Source organism: Capra hircus, chromosome 26 (genome assembly GCF_001704415.2).
Source record: "Capra hircus breed San Clemente chromosome 26, ASM170441v1, whole genome shotgun sequence".
Taxonomy (NCBI): Eukaryota; Metazoa; Chordata; class Mammalia; order Artiodactyla; family Bovidae; genus Capra; species Capra hircus.
The window spans coordinates 17,160,188-17,185,977 of record NC_030833.1 but is presented as its reverse complement, the minus strand read 5'-3'; the positions used below and the strand labels follow the sequence as shown (position 1 = coordinate 17,185,977).

The 25,790-nt window shown below is 45.4% G+C and overlaps 1 protein-coding gene across 2 annotated transcripts in view; it reads right to left on the bottom strand.

Moving 5' to 3' along the window:
* AFAP1L2 (actin filament associated protein 1 like 2) overlaps positions 1–25,790 on the bottom strand; it is a 115,822-nt gene that overhangs the window by 43,262 nt on the left and 46,770 nt on the right. The gene's annotated exons all lie outside the window — the stretch shown is intronic.

Below are 25,790 nucleotides of genomic sequence, written 5' to 3'. Positions count from 1 at the left end.
TGCTACAATGAAGATCAAAGATCCTGAGTGCCACAACTAAGACCCAGTATAGCCAAATACACAAATAAAAACAAATATATATATAAAAAGAACAGGATGCGGCGTTCATGGGTGGGGTCCTCACCTTGGCTCTCCCTGCCCAGCTGGCTCTCCTGAACGTGCTCATTAACAGCAGTGGCTTTGAGGGTCTAAACAGTACTTTCCAACCCTGGCTACATTGGAATCACCTGGGGAGATTCTCAAACTCCTGACGCCCAAGCCACACCCAGATGGATATCCAAGCCTCTGGGAGTGAGACCCAGGGGTCAGTAGGTCTCAGACCTCCCCAGGTGATTCTGATATGTGGATATTTTATTTTTGCAGCAATAAACCTGACATGCTTATTGATTCAACTATCCCTTTAATTTTAAAAAATGAAAAGAAAATAAACATGTTTAAAAATTCTTTACAAGTATGTACACTTTTTACTTTGACATTCAGTCTTTCATAGACAGCTTCCAGCATTATTATTTTTTGAACTATTAAATTATTTTTATTCTTCCCTGTCACAGGGAGTTAACAGTGATGGACTTAAGACACATTTTTTTCTTTTTCTCTAAACAGAAGCTTGGAAGACCACAAGGAAAAAAAAGAAAGCAAAGATCTGTTATACATGATAAAGGTGTCAAGAAATGTCTTATTCCTAGAAAAGAAACTTTTCATCTGTTGAGCTTTTGAAACAAACAGTATGAGCCTTTGAAGCTGAGAAGCATGGGTCTGAACGCAAGGCCAGCGGCCACACCTGTGGCCTCTGCTTCCGGGGCAGCAACCGAGTGGCCCAGGCCTGCCCTCCACCACCTACTGCGGGAACTCTGAGCGGTCGCACAACCTCCAGGCTTGTTCCCTCCTCTGTCCCGTGGAGAAGACCATGTGGGCCCCACCCATCTCACAAGGTTGGTGTAAAAGACAAAACCTGTGAAGCTCTGCACAGCTTCACTTGTGAAATGCTACGCTAACCACATGAAGAGCTCGGTCATTGTCTCCTCCCATCCTGTGGTATCACTGGTTATTTCTTATTCTCCACCTTAGAGTGCTCATCTCTAAGCTCCGCTTTAGAGAAAAGCACAAAACCTTGCCCCTAACACTCCCTACCATGGAAGGTGATGGAAGGAAAGGAAGGTCACCTCCTCAGAGCAGCCTTGACCACCTTCTCCAAACTAGCTATTTATTATCATTTTCTAACTCAGCATCTAGGCCTTCATAGCCCTAGGCCTAGAAGTAGGGCTACTTCTTAGTAATAAGAATATACCTCATTTTTAAGATTTGTAAATGAGTAACATCAATAACAAATGAAATAATAGTTGTTATTTACTTGCTCATTTTTAACGGGCATCTTTGTCTTTCTCACCCTGGTCTAGTCTGTTAGCTCAGTGAGAATCAGAACCACATCTGTCCTAATCCTTGGCACCTCCCACTGTTATAGGCGTTGAATGAATGTTTATGGAAAGAATGAATAAATGAATGAGTAAATTCGGCACCTACTAGCTCATAACAACACTAGGAGGTAAGCAACATTATGCCCGTTTTGCAGATGTAAACCTCATGGCCCAGAGAAGACCCATAACGTCCCACACAGCCAGTAGCAGAGAGCTGGGTTTGCTCTCTGACTCCAAGACTGAGCTCTTGGCAACACCCCAACTGATACCTCCATGTAGGGCCTTCTTCCAGCATCCCAGAAAGGCCTGGCTCCCCAGAACTGAACCAGAATCTGAGACTATCTGCTAACTTCCCCCCTGACTATTAAGGAAGCCCTCATGCTCCCCTAGTTCTAATGGAGAGCTCAGTGGCCTATTTCTGCTCAAACACCCCTTTGACTCTTAGTGGGGCAGTAGCCTCCGACTTCATTCCTGGAAAACCAAACTCCCTGGGGTGAGTATTGCCGTTGACTGGGAGAGAGCTGGAGGAAACAAAAGGGGAATGAGGATGTTCATTTCAAAGAGTGACAAAAGTATGGACACATGTGATCATCAGATCAAATAGCCTGCTCACTCAGATGAGGGGGTGGATGGAAGATGCCCTCAGCTCTGCCAGAGATGAGATGAGTAGATGGTGAGTGATAGGCGAGGCGAGATGAGAGAGAAGCCGCATTGGGTAGCTTGGCAAAGAACCATGGGCCAACAGCAGAGCCTCCTGCCCCGACCGTATGTACTGGGAAGAGCACCCTGAGAAGTCTCCAAGAGGCCAGTAGCTTTTGCCCAGTTTTACTTAAAATTGATCAAAGTCTTTACGGAGTGAATTTTGAAAGAGCACCAGCAAAAGTTGCCTGAGCTCACTGAATTAGTAAGTGTCCGACCTACAAACGAGTTCTGTTCTGAGAGCGTGTTCATAAATCCTGTTTGTTCGTTAAGTCCAACAAAGTTAGCCTAGGGACCCAACTAACACAATCAGCTCTATAGTACTGTAATAGATGTGTAATACTTTTACAGCCACTATGGAGAACAGTGTAGAGATTCCTTAAAAAATTGCAAATAGAACTGCCTTATGACCCAGCAATCCCACTGCTGGGCACACACACAGAGGAAACCAGAATTGAAAGAGACACATGTATCCCAATGTTCATCACAGCACTGTTTATAATAGCCAGGATATGGAAACAACCTAGATGCCCATCAGCAGATGAATGGATAAGAAAGCTGTGGTACATACACACAATGGAGTATTACTCAGCCATTAAAAAGGATACATTTGAATCAGTTCTAATGAGGTGGATGAAACTGGAGCCTATTATACAGAGTGAAGTAAGCCAGAAAGAAAAACACCAATACAGTATACTAACACATATATATGGAATTTAGAAAGATGGTAATGATAACCCTCTATGCAAGACAGCAAAAGAGACACAGATGTATAGAACAGACTTTTAGACTCTGTGGGAGAGGGAGAGGGTGGGATGATTTGGGAGAATGGCATTGAAACATGTATACTATCAGGTAAGAAACGAATCGCCAGTCTATGTTCAATACAGGATACAGGATGCTTGGGGCTGGTGCACGGGGATGATCCAGAGAGATGATATGGGGTGGGAGGTGGGAGAGGGGTTCAGGATTGGGAACTCATGTACACCTGTGGCTGATTCATGTCAATGTATGGCAAAACCAATACAGTACTGTAAAGCAAAATAAAGTAAAAATAAAAAAAAAACACACACAAAAATAGAACACTTTGAATCTTACAGTTTGCATCTTGAAAAGTGCAGTAGTACAGCATGACCGCTGGCATACAGGGGCTGGCAATGAGTGAACAGGCAAGAAGAGTTACTGCCTGGAGGAGGGAAAGGATGTGGGAGATGGAAGAACTGAAGGGTCATCAGCAATAGGAGACAGAGGGCAAGCTGCAATTTTCACCTAATGCTGATGGCACAGGTTCTGGTTCCTCGCGGGATTCAGTTCTATCTACTCTCTGGGGAAAAAAATGGTCCAGCAACATCTGGGTAGCAGCTCCTTTTTCCTTGTCATAGAAGACATGGGAGCCCGGGATTGTATTCTGAATGACTGCTGCAACCTTCATGAACTGTCCCATGCCTCGGAAACGAACAGTGCCTCCTCAAATGAAGTAGTTCCCCTTGCCATTTACTTCATCGTGAATCTCTTTGGTTCTTCAGTTACTTCCTCCTGTTGCTTCTCTTAATCCCTTCTCTGGGCCTCTAATTCCATTAGGTGTTCAATGCACATTTGCATCTTTGAAAGTTCACAACTTAAAGGTTTGATTGCAGGGGACTTACTGTACCAGGTGAGACCCTAAAGTGTGCCCAGCACTCAGCAAGGCCCTCAGCCTAAACTTACTGGGAAACTGGAAAGGCAATCAGGATCATGTGGTTCTGTTCTCTTGCAAGCTCGTTGGCAGGGCAAGACCAGCACAGGTGAAGTGACGTGATCAATAGACCAAGGTATGCCACCAAAAATTCAAGAATCAAGCAGGTGATATCACTTCACATGTGATAGGAGATCAGACAAGAGGCTGAAGGCTGGAAGGTTTCTAGGAAGAGGCCACAGTAGAGTAAGGCTTTGTGTTGTTTTTTGTTTGGTTTGGTTTGATTTTGAACAGCTATTCATGAGTTTCCTGTTGGCTGCAGAAACTCACAGGCTAAAAAGCACTGAGTTTCAAGAAGGCAAACTCGGGAAAACAAAGGATAAATGACACTTCTCCTTGACCTCAGCTGCAGTGGATAAGGAAGAACCTTGAGAAACAATTAGGATCTCAACCACTTTTTTCCTGACCTTCTGACCTCTGCCGGGCTGTTACGCCTGCTAGCAAAAAAAGAAAATAAGCCCAAGAACTGTAAGTGTCCCTTGCTTCCACATCCTCAGCTATTCCCCAAAGCTGCCCGATTCCTGGAAAACAGCCTTTGTTTATTTCTTATGTGAGCAAATACATACCAAGCCAAAGGATGAAAAGCATCGTGCCTGGCTCTGGGGAGACAAAGGTGACCCAGATTCTTGGAAATGGGGGTGCCAGTGAATACACTGGGTAAAACAGAAGGGATCCAGGGACATCTCCAAAGATCAGGGATGCACCAAGGAAAGAAACAAACTCAGGGGTTCTCAGGGGGAGGAATGTATAAGCTAGTCATTGAGGATGAATAGGAGCTTGCCAGAAAGAGGCAAAGGCATTTAAAGAAAAGGCAATGAGACACTGAGACAATTCAGGTACTGAAAGCACACGGGCATCTGAGAAACCATGAGCAGCTCTGTGTGTCAGGGCACTCAGAGCAGAGGGCACAGTGGGTGGGCTTCAAAGGGGAGTAGGTGGGCTCTGTGGCCAGACCTGCAGAATTAGATCAGGTGGGCAGATCTAAGGGCTTTCTTTATCTACTTTGCTAAGGAGTTTGTGCCTTTTCCGGCAGGGCCTCTGGGCAACGCAGTGGAGGAAGCCATATAATACTATTCTCCAAGCAGGCTAGAAGTAAAGTTACTCTGCTGACTATGGGGAGGACGATAGAAGGGAACTGGGGACAGGGAGGGGAGGCAGGGAGACCAGTGAGATGACTGCATTAGCACAGATGACAAGGACGGTGTCTCCTAATCACAGCGGTTGGGACAGTACAGGGTGCTACAACCCTCACCAAATCCAATTCACCCGAGTACCCTGCAAACGTGGAGCCAGAGAGTGCGCTCCTGAGGCTGGATTACAACCTAATTCGTCACATCCACAGTCAGCAGTGGCACTGGGGCTCCAGTCCAGTCTGCTGGCTGCAGACTGTCCCCAGGGGAAGTCAGAAAGATTTCCTGGATCACGGCTTCTGCTTCCCGTTCCTCCATATTTCACAAAGTAGCAGGGGACAGGATGGAAGGGTTGTACTTGAGACACGTGACAGGCAGCGGCCATGGGTCTCAGTGATCATTCCATCAGACGTGGAGACTGTGAGCGAAGGTGCCCGCGGGTGGCCAGGAGATGTGGAATGCCACCAGACACACAGGCCTGAGGACCCTGCAGTCAATCGGGCAGCTGTGGTCCCTGCCGCTGGGGAACCGATGGGCCAGGCCGACGGGAAAGATGGGCAGATGGGGAACACTGAGAAAGCAGAAAGCTTCCTTTCTCATGAAAAGAGCTGAGCTAGGTGAAAGGTAAGCCCCGGGGTTGGAGAAAGGACCAGAAGCAGAAGTCACAAAGCCCAGAGGTCATTTCCCTCCTCTCTGGATCCATGTCGTCCCTCAAGGTCTCCCCAGGTCTCTTGTCCACAAAGCCTGCCATGACCAAGCTCCCTGGCCAGCTCTGCCTCCCTACAGACCTCACTGTCAAAGTCCAGCTGCTCAAGGTTGTCTGGGTTTGTACCAGATCTACATTCTGGGCTAGGCCTGAGCCCGGTTCTGGTCAAGGGTCAGCCTCTGGAAGTCTGGGCCTCTGACAAGGTACTAAACACAGAAGAGGCCAGGGATGCTTCTGAGATCGTACCCTCCAGGGTCCAGCCACAGGGTCCCCCGATTCCAAAGCAAAGCATTCCAATGAAGACTTTCACAAGCCAAACAAGCAGAAGGTGAAGCAGCGACCATCTTTTTCTGGAAAAACGAAAATCCTCTTTGGGTGGATTTCAGTTAGCCAAAGCACATATTCATGTATCTGCTTTCGTCAAAGCCAAGTGGCATGAAGCAAACTTTGGAAAAGAAGGGGAAACCAAGAGCTCAGATCCTTGAAAACAGCAACCGATAAAAGCGAGGCCCCAATCTTGCGCCAACCCCAGTGACATTTTAAAGCCCTCAGAGCTCAGAGGAATGCGGCCCTTTCATTGAGATCCTGGAACGTGCTCAGCTCCCTTCCCCCACCCCTATCCTCCCCCAAACCGCTCCTTTTGGTCTCTTCCTGGTCCTCCAGCGGAGGGAGGGGAAAATAAGCGTGTTGTTCACTGTGGAAACTGTAGGCCCTTGTGCAGTCTTTGCATCCTGCCTCTGTTCAAGTTCAGAGCTGTCTGCTCACGATCTGACAGCTCATCAATAAGATTCTTGTTCAGGACTCGCAAGGCCCACGCGGAGCTGGACGGGTCAACTGTGCGATTCACTGCCCTCGGCCCAGCCAGGCTCTGCCTCCAGAAGACCTCCTCCCCCGGTTTCGCTCATTCTGAGGCAGTCCCACTTTGTGGTCACTAAGTTTCCAAACATACATGTCTTCCTAACATGCCAAAAAAGCTGCTCCTCATGGTTCCCCTGCTGTTTTATGCACGTATTTTTATTTATTCAGCTGCATGTGCTGAAGACCCACGATTCAGGGTGATTTTTCTTCCAAACATAAAACTAAGCAGAACTCTTCTTTAAGTATAAAGACATGCATTCCCCTCCATATCCCACTGGTTCCTAACATGAGCCACTATAAATATATTATCTACATGAAACCCGCTGCTGAAGACCAATTGAAGTCATGAAGCTGGTGACAGTTTCTGTGATAAGCAACAGCCTCAGGTGGGTTGCCATGGAAACCAGAAAATGCCAGCAGATTTCTTCTGAGCCTAGAGAATCCTCAAGTTCTCAACAATGAACTTTTGGGGCTTCCCTGGTGGCTCAGTGGTGAAGCATCTGCCTGCCAGTGTGGGAGACAAGGGTTTGATCCCTGGTCTGGGAAGAGCCCAAATGCTGTGGAGCATCTACGCCCATGTGCCACAATTACTAAGCCTGTGCTCTAGAGCCCGGGAGCTGCAACTACTGAGCCCATGTACTTCAGCCCCTGAAGCTCTCTCGCCCCAGCCCCCATGCTCTGCAATGAGAAGCCACTGCAATGAGAAGCCCGCACACTGCAACAAAGAGTAGCCCCTGCTTCCTGCAACTAGAGAAAGGCTTGCGCAGCAACAAAGACCCTGCACAGCCAAAAAATACATGGTTATTTTAAAAAATAATTATAAAAAAGAAAAAGAATGAACTTTTGGAAAACATGCCCCTTTGCTCCACCTAAAAGGAGATTCCCTCCCCCCAGCCCTTTAAGGAGGTCAAAGCCTTCTTTCTTTACGAGAACCAAATGCCAAGTCAACCTTTACCAAGTACCCGATGTACTGGTGGGTATGTGCCAGGCATGTTGATAGGAAGTAGGTTTCTTTTTTTTCTATGGTGGTAATACAATATAACTGTGTTTATTTACTTTAGCGACTTTAAAGTTTATAATTTGGTGTCTCAATGCCATGCAAATATCACTACCACTATCTAGTTCCAGAACTTTTTCATCACAAACTCATTAGGCAATAGCTCTCCATTCTTTTCCTCCCCTAGATTTATGGCAACCACAATTCTGCTTTCTGTCTCTACGGGTTTGCCAATTCTGGATAATTCATGCAAATGCAATCATATAGTATGTGACTTTCAGAGCCTAACTTCTTTCATGATTCATCACGATTTTAAGATCCATCCAAGCTATAGCATGTATAGTGTTTCATTACTTCTTACGGCTGAGCAATGTTCCCTTGTACGGATATACCACCTTCTGTTTAACCCTTCATTATTAATGAGGAAGTGGGATTTTATTACACAAAAAAACTTGTTAATTGGGCCATCATTTCTGTGCACAGTAACGTCCTGTTTCTACCGCACAGTTCTATTGTTTTGACAAACACACTCAGCTGTGGCAATTATCACCACCATCAAGAGGCAGAACATTTCCATCACCCGAACAGTTCCTTTGTGCCCTTTTGCAGGTGGCTCCTTCCTCACTCCCAGGCCCTGGCAACCCGCAGGAGGCTCTCACGACTGCACGGGACTCTCAAGACTGGAGAATGATGATCCTTTTACTGAACATAGGGCATCTCAGATCTGTCCATCATTGTACATGTATGAGGACTCTGTTCCTTTTGATTGCTGTGTACTATTCCACCCCACAAGCCCATATGTCTCCATAAACTCAAAGGTATCTTCTCTGCTGGGGGCTTCAGCACAGACACTGCTGGTCTCTGTGTCCTCCCACCAGTTTTCCATGCTCTTGAAGCACCCTCTTGCTGACTTTCAAGGGCATGACTTGAACACCAAATGGATGACCACTCAGGGCATACAAACAAAAGACATACAAAAGACAAAGCGGTGATTCTTACCAAAGTCTGCACACTGGAATCACCTGGGGAGTTCCGAAAATATTCCTGATGCCTGGTCCGTCCCCAGAGCTCCTGCTGTAATTGCTGAGTGTGGTCTGGGCCTCAGGAGTTCTCAAAACTTTCCAGATGATTCTACCATGCAGCCAAGGTGATGAACCAGAGAGATAAAAGGTGTGATGGTTGCTTCATGAAAAGTCTTCTAAATTTAAAAAACTATGTATAAGAGTCCTTCAAAACAACCATAGTGCTGCTATATAACTCAGTTCTGATTTCACATGGAGAACTTTCTAGGTTCATGATTGTTAAGAGTCCTTAAAAACAACCATAGTGCTGCTATATAACTCAGTTCTGATTTCACATGGAGAACTTTCTAGGTTCATGATTGTTACATAAAATTGTTGTTCAGTCACTAAGTCGTATTCGACTCTTTGTGACCCCATGGATTGCAGCACACTAGGGATCCTTGTCCCTCACTATCTCCCAGAGTTTGTTCAAACTCATGTCCATTGAGTCAGTGATGCCATCCAACCATTTCATCCTCTGTTGCCTCCTTCTCTTCTTGCCCTCAATCTTTCCCAGCATCAGGGTCTTTTCCAATGAGTCGGCTCTTCACATCAGGTGGCCAAAGTACTGGAGCTTTAGCTTCAGCATCAGTCCTTCCAATGAGTATTCAGGGTTGATTTCCTTCAGAAATTGGCTGGTTTGATCTTGCAGTCCATGGGACTCTCAAGAGTCTTCTCCAGCCCCACAACTAGAAAGCATCATTTCTTTGGTGTTCACCCTTCTTTATGGTCCAACTCTCACATCCATACATGACTACTGGAAAAACCACAGCTTTGACTATGCAGACCTCTACCAGCAAAGTGTATATAAAGTTAGATACACTTGAAAATATCTTTTTTTTTTCTTCTAACATCTTTTCCCTTCTAGACAGTGAGGAAGGGAAGTGCGGAAGACAAGAACCAAGAAGTCTTTGTGTTGACACATCACAGAACTCAGTTCTTTGTCCTGCTTGAACAAGTGGGAGTTCTTATCACTGACAATCAGCACCCACAAGATTTGCAGGCTACCCTCCTCGGTGGGCTAGCACTGATCCTGTCTGCCTGGACCTCAGGAGAGTAGCCAGAAATGTAAATAACTTTCTCCAGGATAAATACTCCAGGAGTTTTTATCTCCATCTCCAAGAACCAGCGAGGGGGAGACGGCCGTGCTCCCTTTACCAGGGCTGTGACTGCGTTGCTCCCTGCTGAGGCTGACCTTCAAGGTCAGTCTGTCATCCTTTTTTTTTTTTTTTGCAAGATCTGCCTTTTCTCACCTATCTCAGAGTCTCATCACTTAAACACTTTCTCCAAGAAAAGGCTGCTCTCTGCCCTTCCAGATTAGCTGTGTGGGCTTGAACAGAGTGCACAGATGCTCTGCCACGGCTTGTACTCCTGGAAAAACAACTCGAGCTGCTCACTGGTGACCTCTCAGATGGAACAAACCTCCCCAAGAGCAGAATTCCAACCCCAGTGACGGAGCCAGCTGGAACCGGAGCCGCTTAGATATGGCCCCTCGGAAATTCACACAGCAACCGCTAAAGACATCAAACTAAGCACAGCAAGGCCGAGAGGCCAAGGGCCACTTTCCCTCTGCTTCAACCTGCCCAGAAGCACCACCTGGCCACCCAATCCAAATCAGAGGGGCTATTATTTGGCGATTCTCCCATCTCTAATTTTCTGTTTGTGCCATGAATGCAAGTCCTTAGTCCCCAGTGAGGTTGAACGCTCTGAGTAGGTAGGGACCACATCTTCTGGTTTGGTTTCCCCCAGTATGAATGACAACCCACTCCAGTATTCTTGCCTGGGAAATCCCACGGACAGAGGAGCCTAGCAGGCTACAGTCCATGGAGTCACCAAGAGTCAGACATGATTGAGCACCTGCCACACTATGCTTAAACAGTGCTTTGCTCAAAAGTTGATGCTTGGAAAACATCTGCTGAGCATAAGGCTTTCAGAGACATACACAGACACCCACCCACCCCCAGTGAAGGCTCCTCCTGAATTGTCTTGCACTGAAAGTATCTGGGCAGGTTTGTCCAGTAGGATCGGGCAGAGGGCTCACCAGTTACAGACCACAATTCAGGTCCCCACAGTTAACAGCTCTGGGAGGACCACCCAGAGGCAGCTCCTAGCACTGGGCCTATCTCACACCTGGACAGCATTCTGCTGGGAGAACATTCTCCAGGGTGCAGGTGGGAAGGGCATGGAGGTGGCTGCTCCCTCAGAGACCAGGAACCTAGGGCTGAAGGAGCTCGACCCCCAGGGCACTCCAGCAGTTCAGGCTGTAGAGGCGGGTGGGTGGTGGGGGTGGGTGTGGGGGGGGCAGCCAGGTTCTAGCAGCCATTAGGGTCCCGGCCAGACAAAGAGGCTTTGGGGCCCAGGGGGCCTTTGTTCCCCTGGCTCAGTGAGGACATTCCTTAAATGCAATCTGCCAGAAGACTGGCTTCATTCAGACTCAGTTATGCGAGTGGGAGGCGCAGAGGTTCAGCTGGGTGGCTCCCTGCGTGGCAAGGCCCACAACAACTGGTGCAAACCATTGCAGTCTCTGAACGAGGGTCACTCAAGTTCACTTTGCAAGTTTGGGAACTACAGTGTCTAATAGAGGGGGGAAAAAAAAAAGAAGAAGTCTGGGAAATAACAGTGGTTATCGCTCTGTGGAGGGGTTCTGGGAAACTTTTCATTCCTTCTTCATATCCTTCCCTGTTCATCAACACAAAAGAGCAGTGAGTTATTACACGGAGAGAAGATGCTGCCCAGGGGCCGCTCTGCTTTCGGTTTTGGCTGCAAATTGAGGTTTGTCCTTATTCAGTGTTGGACAAAAAGAACAGAAACTACAAATGTATGGAAAGAAAAAATAATCACCGTCCTCTTCAGATTTCCTGTTTCTTTCCAGCTTTTGGCAACAGGAATGACACACCATTGGGCTGATGTACTAGTGCGGCCTGTTGATCCTGTTCAGGCCTCCGCCACCAAGGTCAAAATCAGCCACAGCAGTCCAAAACCACCACCACCTTGACCTTGGGATCAGCCAGCAGTAGGCTACCCCAGCCTGATCCAGTGCCCCCTGCCCTACATAGTCAAGAGCCCTTCCTTGGGGCTCCAAGGAGGCTGGGCTAGAAGACAAAGGCCTCCTAGCACCCCAGCCTCTTTGCCTGGCCTGGACCCTGGTGGCTACTGGACCTGAAATTCCTCACACTCCCTGTGAACTGCTAGAATGTCCTGGGCAGCTTGGGGTAGGGGATGGGGGCGGGGAGGGGGGTGCTCATGTACCTTTTGGAAAAGACCCTGATGCTGGGAGAGACTGAAGGCAAGAGGAAATGGGGGCGACAGAGGATGAGATGGTTAGATAGCACCACCGGCTCAATGGACATGAATTTGAGCAAACTCCAGGGGATGGTTAGAGAAAGAATGTCAACCCACTCCAGTATTCTCTTTTTTTTTGAATTATTTTTTAATTGAAGGATAATTACTTTACAGAATTTTGTTGTTTTCTGTCAAACCTCAACAATGAATCAGCCATAGGTGTATATATATCCTCTCTCTTTTGAATCTCCCTCTCATCTCCCTCCCCCATCCCACCCCTCTAGGTTGACACAGAGCCCCTGTTTGAGTTTCCTGAGCCATGCAGCAAATTCCTGCTGGCTACCTATTTTACACATGGTAATGTGAGAGTTGGACTGTGAAGAAGGCAGAGTTCCGAAGAATTGATGCTTTCGAACAGTGGTGTTGGAGAAGACTCTTGAGAGTCCCTTGGACTGTAAGGAGATCCAATCAGTCCATTCTGAAGGAGATCAGCCCTGGGATTTCTTTGGAAGGAATGATGTTAAAGCTGAAACTCCAGTACTTTGGCCACCTCATGCGAAGAGTTGACTCATTGGAAAAGACTGTGATGCTGGGAGGGATTGGGGGCAGGAGGAGAAGGGGACGACAGAGGATGAGATGGTTGGATGGCATCACCGACTCGATGGACCTGAGTCTGAGTGAACTCCGGGAGCTGGTGATGGACAGGGATTCATGGGGTCGCAAAGAGACCGACACGACTGAGCGACTGAACTAAACTGAACTGAATGTAAGTTTCCATGTTACTCTCTCTCTCACCCTCTCCTCCCCTCCCCCCATGTCCATAAGTCTGTTTCTCCATTGCTGCCCTGCAGATAAATTCTTCAGTACTGTTTTTCTAGATTCCATATATATGTGTTAGTATGCGACATATATTTTTCTCTGACTTAACTTCACTCTGTATAATAGGCTCTAGGTTCATCCACCTCATTAGAACTGACTCAAAAGAACTGTTCCTTTTTGTGGTTGAGTAATATTCCATTGCGTATATGTACCACAACTTCTTTATCCATTCATCTGTTGATGGACATCTAGGTTGCTTCCATGTTCTAGCTATTGTAAATCCTGCTGCAATGAACAGTGGGATACCTGTGTCTTTTTCAATTTTGGTTTCGTCAGGGTATATGCCTAGGAGTGGGATTGCTGGGTCATATGGTGGTTTTATTCCTAGTTTTTTAAGGAATCTCCATACCATCTTCCATGGTGGCTGTATCAATTTACATTCCCACCAACTGTGCATAAGCGTTCCCTTTTCTCCACACTCTCTCCAGCATTTATTGTTTGTAGACTGTTTTTGATGGCCATTCTGACCGGTGTGAGGTGATATCTCACTGCAGTTTTGATTGGCATTTCTTTAATACCACTCAAGTATTCTTGCCTGGAGAATTCTATGGACAAAGGAGCCTGGCAGGCTACAGTCCACAGGGCTGCAAAGCATCGGACATGACTGAACAACTATCAGTCACTCGTTCACCAGGAGATAGTGGAGGACAGAGGAGCCTCCACTATTTTGCTTCATGGGATTGCAGTTCATGGGACTGCAGAAAGTCAGACATGACTGAATGACTGAACAACAAGTACTTTTCACGCTTGGTTCTTGGTCCAGAGAAAGCAGTGTCCTCCATGTCCTTCCCACTTGTACCAGGTTGCAAACTTAAACTGCTTAATCCTAATTCCAAATCATGGCTCAGCCTTGGGTTGGTTTCACCACATACAGGCTGTGTGGCATTTGGTGAGCTTAACTGACCTCTCTGTGCTTCAGTTTCCTCATTTGTATAATGGGATTAGTAACAGTATCTGCATTTCATAGCATTGGTATAAAGTTCACAAAATAATTCCATTAAGTACACATACTAAGGTAAATGTTAGCTGCTATATGTATATGTTTGTAAAGTAGCTCAGTCGTGTCTGACTCTTTGCAACCCCATGGACTGTAGCCTGCCAGGCTCCTCTGTCCATGGAATTCTCCAGGCAAGAATACTGGAGTAGGTTGCCATGTCCTCCTCCAGAGGATCTTCCTGACTCAGATTTTGAACCCAGGTCTCCTGAATTGCTGGCAGATTCTTTACCATCTGAGCCACTGTTAAATAAAATCTAAATCCCTCCTATAAAATGGATGTGGAAGACCCTCCATAAACACACACTCACTCACACCCACCCACCCACACACACATAAACACACTGTAAGTTTAGTAGAACAGTTTCAAAAAAGTGATCGGAACTATCCTTGTTTGTTTTTGCAGGACTACTAAACTATGCCCTGGCAGAAAGGCAGCAAGGGTAACTGAGGTGGAATTTGGGTTGAACCCCTCTGGAGAACCATATTTCTTGAAACACATAACACTGAAAATAAATAAGTGAGGGTTTTCCAAGCTTTCCATTGCTCCCCAGTCCAGCTTAAACTGACACCAGAAACCTATGTGCAGAACAAGAGTGAGTGGTAGGCTGTGAACAGAGGGGTGGCTAGCAGGTCCTGTGCTTGTTTCCCACGCTGTCTAACCCCAGCCTGGGCAATACCCATTGACAGCATCCCAGGTACCATTCCAATGGGCAGAGAGCATAACACCACTGCAGACACTGCCTCAGCAGGGACAACCCAAGAACGTGTACAGTGACTCTTACCACAGGCTTCCTCCCTTCCCAGAATCCACTTGCCCTTTTAATTTGCACCCAATTTCTCTTTGGGAAGCCCTTTTACCCAACTGCATTTGTGTCTTATATAGAAGTAGAAGCCCCACCCCTGACTCCATGACAGCCACATGATCTTGGAGTTAGCCAATCAGAGTGTTTCATTCCCTTAGCCACGGTGATTGGCTTAGAGATGGCTTCATGACGAGAGCCAAACCAATGGGCATCAGCCTTGGGACTCTTCCTGGAACTATTTCTTGATCTTTGAGCTGCTAGCATGTCAGTCTGGGGCCATCTTGGCCATCTCCAGGAAGAGCCTCCCAAGGAAGGAAAATAGAGCCTAGATATTCTGACTGCTCAGCCCCGAGTCTAACTAGCCTTCTCCTCTACCACTCAGTTATGGACAGCCAGGACATCCCATTTTTTGATTAAGCCAGATTGAGCTGGGTTCTCTCGCTTGCAAAGGGCGAGTCAACTACCACAGCATTTTTTTTTTTTTTTTTTTTTTGAGCCTGGAATCTGGACCAGCTATCTGCAGATACAATTTCAGTTCATCCTGCTGGGTAGGCATCATCATCCCTATTTCACAGAGGGGAGACCTGAGGCCAAAGGAGGGTCACATTGTAAATGTCAGGGCTCAGAATCAACAACAGATCCTTCTGACCTCAAACCTAGAGTTTATTCCATTATCCAAGTCTACTTTATATTGGTAAAGATTTGCTTATTACTCCAGAGAGTAGAAATAAAAAACATTCTAATGAAAGCCAAGTGTGGGGAAAATATCCAGGAAGAAAAGTACCTTGAGCAGCCTGGAATAAAATGTCATCAAGGCTTGGGCTGAGGGCAGAGACCCATGGATAAAGGGCAGTGAACACAAACTTCTGCCCACCTCAGGAATAAGATGGGAAGGAAAACTGAAAGGGAAATTCCAAAGGCCCAGCGGGTAGAAGCAGAGCAGGGCATGGCATCCAGGGATGGGGAAGGACCTGAAAAAAAGACTTTCACTTATTCCAGGCAACACTGGTGGATTTCAAGACAGCCGAGCCCTCCAGGGCAGTCTGACAGGAGAAACAATGGTGGCAGCTGCAACTCTTGGCTCAGGGAGCAAAAGAGCTGGGAAAGAGCTCGCCATCCCCAAGCTGACTCCTCAGTGCCAGGGTCAGACCAGAAGGATGGAACAGAAATGGGGAGGGTGTGGTTGTTCAGTTGTGGGAGAGCACAAAATATGGTCTGCCTAAAATGGCCCTTACTACTAGGAGGGGTAGGGAAGCAAAAGTCCCCACACAGGGGATCAATTTTAATAAAGCTGGCAGTTCTGAATGGCTTTCCAGCTAGACCAGTCCTGCTTCTGCTGGCTAGAACATCTCCAGTGGATGAGAACTGATAATCAGGCAGAGACCACATCTAATCCCATATGCGAACCCCATCAACAAGGAATCAGTTCCCAGCCTTGTGAAAGTTAGGAATCAGTAATGAATGGAAGCTAATGGGGAACAGTATGGAGATTCCTTAAAAAACTATAAACAGAGGTACCATATGATCTGGCAATACCATTCCTGGGCATATATCTGGAGAAAACCATGGTCCAAAAGGATACGTGGACTTCAACATTCATTGCAGCACTGTGTACAACAGCCAAGACGAGGAAGCAACCTAAATGTCCACCAACAGAGGAATGGATTAAGAAGATATGATACATATATATACATATGGACTATTACTCAGCCATAAGAAAGAATGAAATAATGCCATTGCGGCATCTCCACCGGACACAGAAATTACCACACTGAGTGAATCAAGTCAGAGAAGGAGAAGTATCAAATGATACTGTTTACACAGGGAGTCTAAAACGAAATGATACAAATGAACTTATTTACAAAATGGAAGCAGACTAAACAGATCCACAGACTTAGAGAGCAAACTTATGGTTGCCAGGGGGAAGGATGGGAGGAAGGAATAGTTAGGGAGTTTGGGATAAAAATGTACACACTGCTTGATTTAAAATGAAAAACCAACAAAGCCCCACTGTATAGTACACAGAACTCTGCTCAATGTTATGTAGCAGCCTGGATGAGACGGCAGTTGGGGGAAGAATGGATACATGTGTATGTACACCTAAGAGCCTTGAGGGTCTACCTGAAACGATCACAACGTTGTTAAATGCCTATACTCTGACATAAAAAGTTTAAAAATAATAATGAATGAAAGTTAATTATTTTGCTCTACTTACTATTCTTTCCCGCTTCTTTCAGTAATAGGAGGACCTATTCCATACAGTTCAGATTTGGCTGACTGCACCTGAGCCGTAGGAGGTGGGGGACATAGCTGAGGACTGGCCATTCTTTACGCCCCAGTGATGGGTTCAAGAATTTTCCCTAGAATTTGCTCAGCTGGCTTTGGGAGAAAGAGGTCTTTCCTGTCTTCAGAAAATAAACCATGAGAATATGTACTTAGAGTTGAAGTCAACCCTGTCCCCTCCCACCCTTTCCAGTCTGAGGATGTAGCCAGCACTCAGAGAAAAAAAGCTGGTAACTGGAGAAAAAGAGGTCCTATCCACATTGCTGGAGTCCCTAGGTCCAGCCATGCCTGAAGCTACCTTTGAACTTGCCAACTACCTTTGAACTTGCCAACAACCTTTGAACTTGCCAACAACCTTTGAACCTTTCTCACATAAACGGGATTACTCACCAGTGATCAAAAAATCCTTATTCATGTGTTAAGTAAAGTTTGAACAAATGGTGGCTTCATGTAAACCACCTCTTTTATGAGGGGTACCTTGATTTCCCAAAGCCATAAAATGGCCCAAGAGTAATCTTAATTTCCTGCCCCCTTTGACAGGCCCAAGCACAAAGCCAGGTCATTTTCTTGGATGACCAATATGGTACCGAAACCACCAGTAAAACAGCTGATAATAGCCCACAGACACTGAAGGCGAAGCTGTGATGGTTCATTTAAACCACAAGAAGCAGCAGGCCTAGGGATAGATGAACAGGGTTGAGGGGGGTTGTCTCTCCGCCAGGAGCCCATCTCTTCTCTTTTCTGACTAATGTCCATGTCCTTGAACTGCTCTCCATGGTCCCCAGTACAGAGCCTTCTGCAGTGCTCATAAACTGGACACAGCCCTTTAGTGGGCTATGCTGTCAACTCAGTGAGTTACCAGCAGCTTAGAAAAGGAGTGTAATCGTCCATAAAACCTTTGTTTTTAACATGTGTGTCCTGACATACAATGTAAAATACATTTCTTATGATGGTTACAATCAAAAGATTTGAAAAATTCAACTACAGGCCCATGATCTCTTATTTGAAACCCACAAAACCAGAGGTGTTTGGAAAGTCAGTACATTTCAAATTCTAGAAAAGGATCATGGTGTACAACCTACCAGCAAGGTCTGTGGAAACAAGAATAAAACCCATTAATATTTCTACAGCAAAATATACAAACACTTAAGCTAAGCTGGCTGAGTGGTCAAGAATCCACCTGCCATGCAGGAGACACGGGTTTGATCCCTGGGTCAGGAGGATCCCCTGGAGAAGGAAATGGCAACCCAGTCCAGTATTTTTGCCTGGGAAATCCCATGGACAGAGGAGCCTGGCAGGCTACAGTCCATGGGGCTGCAAAGAGTCAGGCATGACTGAAGTGGCTAAACAACATCTGAACCCTTACTACTTCCTGACACATGCATCCAGTAGGTTAAGTGGGCTAGAGAGAGCAGATATCCCCTCACATCACATCACATGCCTCCAAATTAACCAGTGCCAACCTTACACACACACACACAAACTTCTGGCTTTCTCAGTTTGGGGATTTGGGAATTGAGGAGATAACACTGTGGGCCTATCTAGGGATTTGCAGGGCCTTTGTCCTTCTTCTGCCTCAAAACTGACTTCTAATTTTCCAGTTTTTGAAAAAGACCTCATGGGTAATGCAAACTCACACTAGGCTTTTAATGAATTAAGGCAAACCTTACAAGGCCTAAGAAATTCATGGGGCTACAGGCAGGGCCTTTCAATGATCCTCCCCAGGTTCACTTTGCATCTGAACGGGGCTCTCTCGTGACTCACGGTCTCAAATGGTACTGTTCGGTTCTCAGGCCACTAGACACATGCGGCTACTGAGCACGTGAAATGTGGTTCGTCTGCACTGCGATGTGCTGTAAGTGTAAAGATGAAACTTCAAAAGCTTAGCGCCTCTCCCACAGAAGAGAATGTAAACTGTATTAACAGTTTTGTGTTTTTTTTCCACTCTATTGATTCCATATAGAAGTGATGGTATTTTGGCTGTATGAGTTAAATAAAACATTCTTGAAATTAATTTCACCTGTTTTTAAAATTTAAACATTTTAAGCGTGCTTTAAAATTATATATGTGTTTTGCTCTATATTTCTATTGGACAGCACTGGTCTTAAATGTCTAGTGTAGACTCAAAGCATTTTATTTTTTAAATTCATTTTTTAGAAGATTTTTACGATATTTATCATCATTTATTTATTTGGTTGGGCCAGGTCTTAGCATGCAAACTCTTCGTTGCAGCATGTGAAATCTGGTTCTCTAGCTAAAGATTGAACCTGGACCTTTGACAATAGGAGCATGGAGTCTTAAACACTGGACCACCAGGCAAGCTCCTTAGAGCATTTTAAATGCAAGAAAAAAAGTTATCCTTTCTAATGGCAAGGAACAAAGGTTCAGAGAGAAAGGGACTGTGCCAAGGTCATATGGTGAGTTTGTAGAAAGCTGTATTTCCTGTAACTGCCCAAAGCTTTCTAAATCTAAGTTCAAGTAGTATCCTATCCTCGAAAAGCACAAGGGTCACTCTTAAATGAGAGTCCCATGGGAGCAGCAGAGATGCCTCAGATGAGGGACAAGATTCTAAGAGTGCTGGTCATGTTTCCCAGAAGAGAGAAGGGGCAGGGAGGGGAAGTTCTCTCTTCAGGGAAATGGCTGTGACCCGGATGAAAAAGATTTGGTTCCTTGGTCCAGGCTGGTTTTTGTTTACATGAACAAGAGTCAGTCATTCATCACAGAAATGTTCTGAATTAAACCCTTGAAGATCCTCTATATAAACAACATAAAGGTATCACAGAGTTTTGAGTTGGATCATTGTTTTTTTGTTTTGACAAAATTTGTCAAAGCAAACTGCTACAGTACAATTTCTGACTCTTCCAGGGCATTTCAGTTTGGGAGAAGGCTTTTTAAAGTTTACATTTGGCTATTTCTTCCCATCTCCCTTTGCCTCCCTGGCCAATCTCAGAGAGACTGCTCTGCCCCTTATCTCCCTGTGGCCATGTCTCCAACACTGTGGGCACAAGCCGTGGGCACTCTGGAACTGTCTTTAGCCACATCTTTTCTCTGCCAGGGCCAAGTTCTCTAATGCAACACTCATGCACACCACACTCTCTCTGAACTACTATCCCCTTGACCTTCAAAGCAGGCTTTATGAGCCCGCCCCGCAAAGCATGGTCAGCATTTCAACCCACAGTGTACCCTGGACCTGTCTATTCATGCCAACTGTCCAGCAAGTGTTTCCCGAATACCGGCTGTACATCAGTGGTCCCTTTAACAACGTCAGCTCCTACCCTCTGCCAGGACCATGCAAAGCAATAGGATAGGGGAGAAAAACAGGCACATGTCTATTTCAGTTGACATATATTCCTTGAAATCATAAAATAAGAATGCACGTTGCAACTCAGTTTGCACGTTGCAACTCAGTCTGCAGGTAATGTAGTTATGCTTCCTGTATTCTCTTCCCTCAGCCATGGTGCTACTTAATTGAGGTTGCTTCTTGTAACCAGTGGCATCTCAGACAATCATCTCTCAATCAGCACCTCCCCTCCCGACCACAGTAGGGGCTATTTGTGCCATGTTAAGTTTCTTTGGACCAGTTCCTTTCTAAGTGTTTTCAAGCCTCCTAAATGCTAAAATTTTGTCTGGTCAGAATCTCAAACCAGAGCTCTGTAGTGCAAGCTTCAGAGTTTACCAGCATCCCCTGCTGCACCTGGTAAGTCCCTGATCAGGTACCTGTCAGGCACCAGTTAGGCTCACACTCCCGTGGGCCGGCATTAACACATTTGATGACTATAGTAGGTGAAGAATCCCTCTATTCCAGCCCATGCCTCTGAAAGCCCCTGTCGTTCCCATTCAGAACTGGTTGTTGGGACCCATCCAGCATCTCCAGAACAATCCTAGCTCTGAATCCCAAACTTGGTTCAGGATTTGCTTACTCAGAAGTAAGGCTTAATTCTTAAAACCTGGGAATGAAGATGCCTTCTTTTGCCTTACCACTGTTCTGAATGTAACTTGGTGGAAAGTCAAACAAAAATACAGTGAACTCTGGATTCAGCAACCAGGATTAAGAGATTCTCTCATGGGCAGTTTTCTACTGAAACTTCAACAAGGAAGACAGAATTACAGAATTACAGTTAAATAAATAACACAAAAGGCTAGTCATAATAAGCCAGTAAAAGAGAAAGAATATAAACCAAAAGAGGAAAACTGCTTTTATTATGAATAAAGTCAGCCACACGACTGACAAGTTTCACCACACCGAGCTCTTAATAATAAACCTATACAGTAGACACAACTATCCCAGAGATGAAGAAACAGACTCAGAGAGATTATGTAACCTGCCCAGAATCACACACACACAGCTAGTAAATTCAGATCTGAATGCAAATCACTCTCACCTCTCCCACCATAACCCTGGCTGGCCTCCCCTGCAATTTATTCTTTCATATCCAGACAGTCCAACTTACAAAGAAGAAGAAATTCACAATCATTTGAAACTAGCACTTTGGGACTTTCCTGGTGATCCAGGTGGCTAAGACTCTGCACTCCCAGTACAGGGGCCCTGGGTTTGAAATCCCACATGCCATAACTAAGACCTGGCACAGCCAAATAAATAAATAAAATAGTCATAAAGAAAACAGCACCTAGCAGAGCTGGCATACCTAAGAGAATATTATTGCCTAGATTCATATAAACATACAGAAGACCTCTGGTAGTCCACTTCAACCCTCCGTATTCATCCAAGCTGCCAACGACCACATCATATCCCATGAAAACAGTAACACAGTAAAAAAAGAATAGTAAAACACTCAGGAAATATATTTAACTAGGTGCTGAGACCACTATTACTAAAGCTTCTGATGTATGACATTGACCTGACAAGTTTACCAATAAATCTTGCATGGTGATTATTTTGCTAATACAATATCTGTTAGTGGCCATATTACAAATAATGTTGACTTTATTACTGGATTTTAAATGACTCCTGGTTTTAAGAAGACTAAATACCTTATAATCAAGTTCAGTTCAGTTCAGTTGCTCAGTTGTGTCTGACTCTTTGCGACCCCGTGAATTGCAGCACACCAGGCCTCCCTGTCCATCACTAACTCATGGAGTTCACTCAGACTCTTGTCCATCGAGTCAGTGATGCCATCCAGCCATCCCATCCTCTGTCGCCCCCTTCTCCTCCTGCCCTCAATCCCTCCCAGCATCACAGTCTTTTCCAATGAGTCAACTCTTCGCATCAGGTGGCCAAAGTACTGGAGTTTCAGCTTTAGCATCAGTCCTTCCAAAGAACACTCAGGACGGATCTCCTTTAGGATGGACTGGTTGGATCTCCTTGCAGTCCAAGGGACTCTCAAGAGTCTTCTCCAACACCACAGTTCAAAAGCATCAATTCTTCGGTGCTCAGCTTTCTTCACAGTCCAGCTTTCACATTCATAAATCAAGTTAGCTAACAACAAAAATCTACCACTCAAATGTATTTTGTGAGCCATATGTGTAAACATGCCTTTCACTAGTCAACACCGCAACTGGGAAATGAAAAGTGGTGGGAAGGAGGCCTAATGAACATCCATGGACCAATCCTACTGGAGGTATTCATCCGAGTCCTCTGGAAGTTAATTGACTTTCCTTGCCCCCTGCATAGCAAGTCTCCTCAGTCAGAGTGGGTTAATGGGGAGAGCTATATCTGTTAATAAAAAGGGAAAGAGTTTGGCGAGCAAATATAGTTTTAATCAAAGCCTTCCTCTATTAGAAACAGGTTTCAAGCAAGAGCCCTGTAGATGTGGTCAAAGAAACCCCAACACCTCTCTCTGCACTGTAATAACATATCTCACCCATCTTTTCTTTCACTCATTTAAAAAAGAGAAACAGACAGAGACAGGACAAGAAGCAAAGGAAGCCAATGGACATTTACAAGGCTAAGAAAACATCCTATCTTAGGAGCCACTGTTTGGATTTCTGCCTTGGCTCCTACAGTCTTTTGTTTCAATTGAATATACCTTTGCCAAGGACATTACAAGGGGTCATATCTATGACACTGCCACCTTACTAGAGCTAAGAATGAACATATGCCATAGAAATTCAGTGTGAGGTTAACTTTAGGGGTCAACTTGACTGGGCCACAAGCCTCTATAATCACAGGAACCAATTCCTTTTAATAAATCTCTTCCTATGGATGAATGGGTAGATGGAGGGAGGGAGGGAGAGAGCCTCTTGGTTCTGCTTCTCTGCAGAACTCTAATACACAGAGCCTTTGCAAACCAAGGAGATGTCCCATTCAAGTTGAAAGACATTTTGAAACAGCAAAGAAAATTTCACATGGTTGGGAATTAAAACACTATTGTCCAGAAATCTCAAACCTCCTAGCTACTTTCCCAACCCAAATTTATTCCAACAAGCATGGTTCAAACTGCACAAATCTGTACAGTCTCTTGGGTACGAGGCTCAGAAGTTCTTAGAACTTTTGAGCATGCATTTTCTTTTCCCAGCAAAATTTCACAGCAGTACAAAAATTTTCTCCATTTGCTTATATTCTATTCCTAGAAATCGTGGAACCCAGAGTCAGGAAATGAACCCTGGCAGAAAATGGTGGACAAGCTTCTGCCTGGGAAAGTTATGGGCTCTGAGATGTCTCAACTGATCCCAGTTGGGATATAACAGAGAGACAATCAAGATTATTCCCAAACTCCTGGCATCCAACTTTTAATATAAACTTAATTTTGTTTCTTTCCCTAAGAAAAGCACTCCCATCTGTGAGGTGAGCAGAGAGGCTCTGCTGCAAAGACTGTGCAAAGTGAAGGAACACCTCAACTTTACTTTGGCAGCTAAGAGGTCACATACCATAGCGGGATCTTGTCTCAAGGTGACCTTGTCCTTAGTCTTCTCACAGCTGCATTTCTTCAGGCTTTCATCTATTCACCAAATATTTTTGGAGCACCTAATACATGTTAAGAGCCTTTGCTGGTGGCTCAGCAGTAAAGAATCTGCCTGCAATGCAGCAGACAATGTTAGAGACATGGGTTCAATCCCTGGGTCAGGAAGATCCCCTGGAGGAGGGCATGGCAACCCACTCCAGTATTCTTGCCTGGAGAATCCCATGGACAGAGGAGCCTGGTGGGCTACAGTCCATAGGGTCACAAGGAGTCAGACACAACTGAAGCAACTTAGCACACACACAAATATGTGTTAGACCTTTAGATTCAACCACTAAATAAACTGGGTATGGCCCTCTTGAAGTACCCATCAATATCCTTTGGTATAAATTCTTTCGCTGTAGTTACGTTAGCTTTCAGCAACTTTTAGATGAACATCATTACAAAACTCCTGCTCTGCTTTCCCCCTACTCCTGTGTTAGCCCTCTCTCTCTGAGTCCCCACTGGTAGCCACTAGTGTGTCCTCGATATCTGCTATAATTTTTTGTTTTATTCACTATTTGTTGTCTTCTTTAGATTTCACATGAGTGATACCATACACCATGTCCTTTATCTGACTTATTTCACTTACCACAATGTCCTCTGAATCCATTCATGTTGCTGCAAGTGGCAAAATTTCATTCTTTTTTTATGACTAATATTCCAGGGTAAAAAATTCCTGATGTTCTTAATGCCCCAATATTCTTCGGTGGTTCTCCATGCATGAATGAGTGGCAGAAAACCCATATGTTTTTCCTATGGCCATTTTACTACGGTAGTTGTTCATTTCTCTCCCTCTTCTGATGAAGAATGCCTCCAGTTAAGTGGAAAGAGCTAGGCTAGAATTCAGTGGCTGCACTAGCAAGCTGTTTGAACTTCAACAAGCTTGACAACTTTTTCAAACTTTAGTTTTCCCACCTACAAAAGTAGGAAGCAAGTAGAAAGAAAGAAAGTGGAGTCGCTCAGTTGTGTCCGACTCTTTGAGACCCCATGGACTGTAGCCTACCAGGCTCCTCTGTCCATGGGATTTTCTAGGCAAGAGTACTGGAGTGGGTTGCCATTACCTTTTCTAGGGATCTTCCCGACCCAGGGATCAAACCTGGGTCTCCCTCATTGTAGACAGACGCTTTACCATCTGAGCCACCAGGGAAGCTTAAGTGGGAAGAAAGTGTACCTATCTCGCAGAGTTAGAGTGGGGATTCAGTGAAGTAACATGTGAAAACCACCAGACACAAAACATTATTCAATAAATGTTACTATTACCCCCTGTAGTGGGTTGAATAGAAGCCCCCAGAAAGATACATCCAAGTCCTAACCCCTGGTATCCATGAATGTGACTTTATTTGGAACTGGGTCTTTACTAATGCAATTAAATTACAGATTTCAAAATAGGATTATCCTGGATTTCAGATGGGCTCTAAATCCAATGGCTGATGATATCACTGAAGAAAAGAGAGGGAGCTCTTGGACTTCCCTGCTGATCCAGTGGCTAAGACTTTGCCTTCCAGCGCAGGGTCTGCGGGTTCAATCCCTGGTTGGGGAGCTAAGAACCCTCGCAGACAAAAAACCAAAACAGAAAACAGAAAAAATATTGTAACAAATTCAATAAAGATTCTTAAAATGGTCCACATCAAAAAAATTTTTTTTAAGACAGAGGGCTTTAAGATACAGAAACACAGGGAAGAAGGCCATGTGAAGGCAGAGACAGGCACTGCAGTGGTACCCACAGCCAAGGAATGCCAGGCCCCACCCAGAATAAGAAGAGGCAAGAAAAAATTCTCTCCTAGGGCTATCAGATGGGCCATGGCCCTGCTGACACCTTGATTTCAGATTTCTGGCCTCCAAAACAGTGAGAGAATAAGATTCTGGCATTTTAAGCCACCTAGTTTGTGGTCATTTGTTGCTGCAATCCTAGGCGGCTCAGACGGTAAAGAATCCTCCTGCAGTGCAGGAGACCTGGGTTCAGTCCCTGGGTTAGGAAAATCCCCTGGAGAAGGGAATGGCTACCCACTCCAGTGTTCTTGCCTGGAGAATTCCACGGACAGA